General features: G+C 28.6%; 1 long non-coding RNA gene across 1 annotated transcript; it reads left to right on the forward strand.

The window, feature by feature from the left end:
• The first annotated feature begins 5,776 nt into the window (after positions 1-5,776).
• On the forward strand, positions 5,777-7,585 carry LOC145028945 (uncharacterized). The gene is made up of 2 exons (XR_013676271.1): positions 5,777-6,288; positions 6,404-7,585. It is a non-coding gene; the product is annotated as an uncharacterized LOC145028945 (long non-coding RNA).
• Positions 7,586-8,481: the final 896 nt, after the last annotated feature.

Below are 8,481 nucleotides of genomic sequence, written 5' to 3' on the forward strand. Positions count from 1 at the left end.
GCACCGATGAGAAATTCCTTTGGTAGCAAGTTAAAAAGCATTTTGAGTGTCGAATTCTTATGAGGTGACTTTAGATTAAGCTGTCAAAAAGTTAGAATAATTTGTATAGATGTGCGGTCCGTAATCTATATATTGCAAAAGTTCAAATATTTTTACAAAAAAATGAAAATAAAACGTCGTAAAAAAAGAAGTGTAAAATTGTCATTTACCAAACTTTAGATGGTTGCAAAACAGAAACACTCTTTGTTCATAGTTACTTCACACAAACATCATTTTAGTAATGCAAATGTTAATTTACCTGTAAAGAAATTAAAATAAATAAGAAAATAAATAAATAAGTCAAACATGAGATCCTTTTTGACAACATATGCATCCGACTCAACTACATTCGATCTTGAAAAACAAATGTATTAGTTAATGCAAGTGAAGGATATGGAATGGATTTTCCAACATCCATTTTTGGGTAACGTCCACTTTCATATCTATTTTACAGATACTTGTGTTCTTATCGTGTGCGATTCTTGCTTCTATTAAAAAATACAAAGTTATACAACAATATAAACCAGATAAGAATTGCACTTTTAGAAAGCATGCGACTCAACTACATGGGCAAGTTAGGCTTAAGCCCAGAGCATCAAAAAAAATAATGGCATAGTTTTTATCCAACAATTAATATATATATATATATATATATATATATATATATATATATATATATATATATATATATATATATATATATATATATATATATATATATATATATAAATGTGTGTGTGCAATTTTGGCCCAAAAAATTAAGTCTAATTACTTCAATCCAAGAATAACAGGAGCAACGATTGGCATTGGGGGCATCACTGAATTCTTGAGCGCCAAGTTGAGAACGCAATCATCAAATGGAAAAGCTAAAAATTTTGAAAATCGGACAGTGGGGAGATCGAGGAGTCGACGGAACGTTCAAATCGACTGAACTATTTGTTGTGTGGTTTGATTTGCTGATTCTCATTCCTTCCTCTCAATTTCTTATTCTATCGTCTCTACAACTGATACATTCAATCGATCTTTTCAACATCTCATTCTCTTATTTTTTTTTTATTTCTAAATACTAAGTTCGAAGACCAAGATTGATTTCCTTTTCAACGACAACAAATGAAGGGACCCAAGAAATCAAACACAACCTTGAGACTGGAGACACAACCTGATTGATGTTGCCGATTTCTATTCTTCATTCCCATCCACTCGATTTTTAGGTGAGTTTTCTTCAATTGATTGTGATTTTGCTAAACTAGTAAACTTGTTGCCATCAATCATCGTTTCTTTGTTCTTAATATGATTAATTGATTATTGTGATTTGTTGTAGGAGTTGCAGACTTGGATTTTTTTTATTGTTTTCAAATAGTCAAATAGACAACAAACGAGCGAAAGACGTGTAGTTTCTCAGTTTCTAGATTCTCTTCTGCTCTTCAAACTGATTAGGGTAAGTTCTCTACTTTTCTTCAAATGATTTTTTTTATTTTTGTTTGAACACCAAACCTGTTGCATCAATCTATCACCTCTTAATATGGTTTTTACGATTTGTTTTAGGAGTCAGGAATTTTTATTCTTACTTGTTGGATTGCATCAGTTTGATTACAATAATATAAAAAAAAAAAAGTAATCTTTTGTTTATGATACAAATTCGAGCATCATATTCTGTTGTTTGGTATATGAGATTTATGGTTTACTTCAGGTATAGATTTTGATTATTATGGTTTGTTTATAAAACAAATTTCTGAAGTCCTTTTCTAAAGTTTTGTTCTTGTTTCTGTGATGTGAATCAAGACTTGGGAGGTTGATTTTTGTTTATTTTGAAATCTTGAAATCTACTGCTTTGTATTTTAGTCTCTTAAAAGGTATATATGTATTTCATTGTAGTGTTATTAGTCGGTAGTTGTTGAAAATAGATTTGTATTTCTGATTTTATGTTTTATTTTTCAGATTATCGACATCTTCAAAGTGAGAAATAAAAACGAAAACTTTGGTCAGGTTGTATCTTTCTTTGCTTAGCTTTTATAATTAGATTTATTGATTTTTTTTCTTTGCTTAGCTTTTAAAATTAGATTTGCTGATTTTTAAATATGTTTCCCCGAAAACACCCATTGGGTGCTCAAAATAGAAAACGAAAAAGTAAATAACAAGAAAAGGCTAATCAATTAAGAGGGTCTTTGAATAAATATTTTGTTAGAAATCAAAATTCTAATGATCCGGTTAATAATTTTAATGTTCCACCTAGTACTTCTAATGATTAGGTTGATATTTCAATGATTTTGAAAAAAAAATGATTTTTTTGCTAAGATAAACCAAGTAATTTTAATATTTTTTATCCTAGAGTATGAGATGATTTAGATTCAAAATGAAAGATTTACTAATAGAAAAAGGGTTAAATAGAGAAGTTGATACCAACATAATTTTTCCAAAATATTCACTTGGTAGACATTTTTCATTTGATTTTTATTCGTAAATTAAGAAATTGTGATTCTTTTGATAGAAAATGGTTAGTGTATTCAAAAGAACATGATAAAGTTTTTTGTTTTTGTTGTAAATTGTTTAAAACCGTTCGAACTAAAAGTAGTTTGGCAACCGAAAGAATTAAAGATTGGAAGCATCTTAGTGAAACATTAAAACAACATGAAAATAATTCTGATCATATGGACAATTTAAGAACATGGAATGAAACGCGAATTGGGTTAAATAAAAACAAAACAATTGACAAAGAAATTCAAGAAATGATTAAAAAAAAAAGATACCGAACATTGAAAAGAAGTTATGGTTAGAATTATTTATGTTGTAAAATTTTTAGCAAAAAATAACTTGGTTTTTCGTAGTACAAAAGAAAAATTTTATGAAAACTCAAATGACAATTTTTTAAGTGTAATTGATTCGATTGTGGAGTGAGATCTGGTAATGAAAGAACATTTTCGAATGATTAAAGACAAAGAAAAACATAATCATTATCTTAGAGATAAAATTCAAAATGAATTAATTGAAATGTTAGCATCCGAGGTAAAATGTGCAATTATTAAAAAAATCAAAATGGCAAAATATTTTTCTGTAATTTTTTATTGCACTCCGGATGCAAGTCACCACGAACAAATGACTTAGATTATAAGATGTGTAGATTTGGAAAGTGTTCCATTAAAAGTTGAAGAGTTTTTTTAGAGTTTTTAATTGTAGAAGATACAACTTGTCTAGATCTTTTTAATGTTTTACAAGATGCCCTAAAATCTCTTGATTTTGATATTAATTATGTTCGTGGTCAATGGTATGATAATGGGGAAAATATGAAAGGTAAATACCAATGTGTTCAAAAACGATTGCTTGATATAAATAATATGGCTTTTTATATGTCTTGTGGATGTCATAGTTTAAATTTGGTTTTGTGTGATATGGAAAATTATTGCCAAAAGGCAAAAACTTTTTTTGGTACATGTCAAGCGATTTATAATGTTTTTCTAATTCAACAAAAAGATTGAGTGTTTTACTTGAGTTTATTGATGATCTAACACTTAAATCATTAGCAGCTACTGGTTGGGAAAGTCATATTCATTGTGTTTAAGCAATAAAAACACAATTTTCTCAAATAAGAAAAACTTTAAAAAAATTATCTTGTTCAATTGAAAAGTAGATTTGAACAAATGCAATATTTTCAATCAATATTTGGTTTTTTGTTTGATGGTTCCAAATTAGTTTCTTTAGTTGATGACAAATTAAAGAAATATTGTTTAAATCTTGAATCCAATTTGAAAAATGGTGAAGATTATGGTATTGATGGAAATGGTTTATTCATTAAGTTATAAATTTTGCAGAAAATGTTGTCAAATGAAGCATAAAAAGTGGAAGTCCTTGGACATCTATTCAAATAATGGAGTATGCAAGAAGAATGGATATGTTCCTTAATGTGTTGGTTGCATATAGGATATTGTTGACGGTGCCGGTTACGGTGGCTTCCGCGGAAAGAAGTTTTTCAAAATTAAAGCTTTTAAAATCGTATCTCTGAAGTACCATGATTCAAGAAATATTGAATGGATTAGCAATTTTAAGTACTGAAAGTGATTTTTTTAAAATATTGATTATTGTAAAATAAGAGATGTTTTCGCTTCAAAAATGCACGAAGACATCCTTTTAGGTGATTTTTTGTATGTTTTGTTTGTATTATTTGTTTGATTATAAAAATTATTGCATTTTTTATATTGGAAATTATATATATATATATATATATATATATATATATATATATATATATATATATATGTGTGTGTGTGTGTGTGTGTGTGTGTGTTTGTTATTATACGATAGACATATAAGGGCATAATTTTTTTATCTCACCCCGGGTAGTAAAAAACAATGGACCGGTCCTGAGCATGCATATTATGGAATAAGGTTAGAATATGTTTGGTCTTCAAATGTAAGAATCTTAAGAATGACCTAACTACAAAAATTCTCAAGTATAGTGTCCCACAATTAGTTTTTTATTCCAGTGAAGGGGATTGTATGCCATTACCTGGATGGTATATTATCTAAGAAAGTAAGAAATAAGGCTAAATGGAACTTGATGTTAAAAGGCCATTTTTTCGTTGGTTATACTGAAAAATATAGAAATTTTATAAATTCTTGGAAGTGGATATATTTTGTTTTAATAATCAACCTTCTATACATAAAAATCTCAAATCTTCCCAATGATAAACTTTGATTATACACGATCATTATAATTTTTTTGTCTCGATAGCTTAAGCATCTAATAACGGCTTAAGGATATTAATATAAACTAAAGAACTACATACAATACATACCAAATAACCTCAGATGCTCTAGGGCTTTAAATATTCTTCTCTCAACTTTTACATATTAACGGCATGTCTCCGATGGGTTGAAGTGCTTTAAAACCTTTGAAATTGTTCATAATCTGCAATGATAACATAATATTTTTTAATCTTAATCCAAAAATAAATTCTATTCGAGTACCTAAAAAACTACATTATGGTGTCCATGCTTTCCAGTATTAGAAAAATAAATAAATAAAAATTCATACATTTTTGCAACTTTTTCATAAATTCCAAGATGATCTATCAATCTTTTTCTGGTTAAGGATTTAATCTCCCTCATCATACCAAAATCACAGTATGTTAATGTTTCATGATTCATGATTCATCCGAGCTAATTGCAAGGTTTCTAGGATGAGGATAACATGAAAGAAACTGGTTGGTATCTAAATAAAATAGGAAAAATATATTAAAAATTCAGTAAAAACTAAAAGCATTTTTATATTTTTTAATGGGCTTTTGGCGTCTTATTTTGGGAGTTTTTCTAAGTTTTGTGCCCCAAGATACTCTTTTTTAGTTCAAAAGAAAAGTTTCATTTTATGTTAGAGGTAAAATTATTAAATTATTTGACCACTTCTATTTTTTATGATCATACAAATAAATGTTGTCAACTTTTTTATATTATTTTACTCTCTACTCAATCAATCTAAACTCTAGAGCTAATAATTCACCTAATATCTTTTGACGACAAGATTTCTGTCTATTCTATCGTTTTCTACAACTAAAAGCAAATTTTATATATATATATATATATATATATATATATATATATATATATATATATATATATATATATATATTCCCTCTCCTAATAATTCCCGCTCATTTTTCAAAGTGAAATTCCCAAATTATCCCTCTCGCCCCTTATATACCAGTCAAATACTTTCCTCTTCAATTTTCATATTTCAATCCGAAAATCAAGAATTTATCTTCTAAATTTTCAGTCTTCCTCAAATCTCGGTCCCTTGATTAGTTGTGATTTGGGTTTCAAAATCCCTAATTCTCTCCCTTCAGTTGTAAAATCAGTCGCCCCTTCAATATTTCAACATTCTTGCTTTGTAACCTCTAATTTCCATCCGACTCCTTTTCTTTGATCTTTTTGGTAAGCTTCGATGGCGGAACAAGAGGAGGAAACGATGGCAAAATTTGAAGTGAATAACAGACCGATTGGGAGAGAGAAGAACATCAATCGACCAGGGTCTTCCACCACCTCTCTCGCTGCCGCCTCAAGCAGATATCGCTCTTCTCAACATAGGTGACAATCGAACGACCGGTGACTCAACAGATGACCATTGACCCTAACTGCCATAAGGTGATTTGAATGAAACATTAGGTTTTTTTTATACCAAGTATCACTTAAATATTTTTGGAGACATCGGCATCTGTTCTTCATTTTTTATCGAACCCAAAATCCTTCTTCCCCCAAAAAGTAAGCTCTTCACTCCAATTTGTAGTTGAATTTTGTTTATTTTTGTTGATTCTATCTAAATTGACATTTTTTCATTACATCCAATAATTTTCCCTATATTTTTTTGTTACAACAGGTAATCTTTGCACTTTGGATGTGAATGAAGATTGTTAAGATTTTATATAATGGTAATTAGATGTATACCCTGTTTGTGAGTTGATATAAAAGCCATACTTTTGCTTTGATGAGTTAAGTGAAAAAAAATACAGAGATACTTGATAATAGTAGAGAGGTAGATGCATCGAAATTGATAAGGTAGTAGACTGTGAAGATTGCTTATGTACTTATTATGGTTATAATTACATGATTTCAGAAAATTGATCAAAGTTAGTATCTTTTTGGTAAAGTTTAATTTTCAAGGAAAAACTAGGCATGGTGGTTTGTTTAAAAAGTCATTATGTTAATATTTTGTTATAGTTTGTTGATTCAATTTTTTTATTTTCAATTGTACAAACCATACAATCTATTTAATATGTGTATTTTGTTAAGCCGTTTATGTTTTTTACATCCTTATTTCTGAACACGGTAAGCAACTTACACTTTTGTTCTCCATTATGTAACCGCAAGTTGTCAATTTATCTCACTAAGCTTGCCAGTGTTTCTGCTCAATGAATCACTTAGTGTGATAAGCAGAAATATCAATGCAATCTGGAGAGAATTATTATACAACAGAGAGGATACACGGTGAAGGCGAAGTTTAATCACGATCTGTTGTTGTCGGATGCTCCAATTTGGTTGATTTTCCCTTAGGCAAAATATGGACGATTATACCCCTGTTTACAAAATGGCTGGTTTGAAAGATTGTCAATATCATTGGATGGTAATTTGGTGAATGTTAAAGATCAGGTTTAATTTGAAGGCGTTGGAAGTATCAAAAAAGGTGCTAAATGCTAATCACCCGAAGAAAGTTTTGGACAATTTTACCCCAAGGTTAATATGGAGCTTTCGTGAAGACATAGTTTCTACATGGTTCTATTTACCATCAGCAATTCATTGTTTCTGTTGGGTGTCGATGGGGAATCAAATCGATATTATCACAACCATGGAAGTACATTGCTATTATTGGGATATTTAAATTCAACTCACAATAAAGATGTTGCAAGTTTTAATGTCTTGTGTCCTCAATGCTATGGTGCTTGGTGATTTTGGTGTTCCCTAATTGATCCGGTGCTTTAAAAAAAAACGAGTTAAATGATAGATTAATCATTTAATGTATCAAAATTATTAAATTGCTTATCATTTTTTCACTGTTTTCTTAGTCGTTGTATATGGAAAACCCAATGTCCCTGTGTTCCTTTTAACTTTCATTTTTCATCAATCAACTATTTGATTCAAATATATATATATATTTTTAAATTACTAAAAAACATATTAAAATGCTATACAATTGTGATTGAGCAATTATAAACTCAAATATTATTTTATATTTTTTTCCCATTTATCGTAAAAGATTGTATTTTTTTACTTTGTAATATTAGGTAAATTTTATTAGTACGTTGGTTACCAAATAATAAAAACTTATGTTTTTTAAATTTACTACAATTATGTATATTTTTGTAGCAATTTTTTAGATACAAATTTTATTAAAAAAAATCGTTATGTTTGTGGCTTTTTAAGCTTGGAACGCATTAAATTTTAACAATTTTTGTTATCCACTTTTTTTTTTTTCCTACATCCTCATTTTCATAAATATAAGGCGAAAGAGAAAAGATAAATATAAACTTTAAAATAGGAAAAAAAATCATGATAGTCGATCTACCAACTTTAACACATTTCTTAAATGGTCTCTGTTTGCTTTAAAAAATGATCCGATAGACGAAGATTTATTAAGATACTATACTTTAAGGATCCTACCCAACTATAACAATCTACTTACAAGCTTTCTATTAGTACACTGTAGGTTTAACAATAAAGCAACATACTATCAATTGTTTGTTTTTTATAATACCTTAAATTCATTCCCTTATACTACATCATTGTACTTCCTCTTTCAACTATAGCTAAATTACATTTTCTAGGCTACATTTTTATTTATATAAACGATTATGAATTTTGTTGTTTATTATTTTATAGCAACTCACATCAATTTTTGGTGACAATCGGGTCACACATTAGAGACAAAAATTGCTAAACGAATGTTTAACAATAGATTTT

This window comes from Lactuca saligna, chromosome 2, assembly GCF_052625555.1.
Source record: "Lactuca saligna cultivar CGN05327 chromosome 2, ASM5262555v1, whole genome shotgun sequence".
Taxonomy (NCBI): domain Eukaryota; kingdom Viridiplantae; phylum Streptophyta; class Magnoliopsida; order Asterales; family Asteraceae; genus Lactuca; species Lactuca saligna.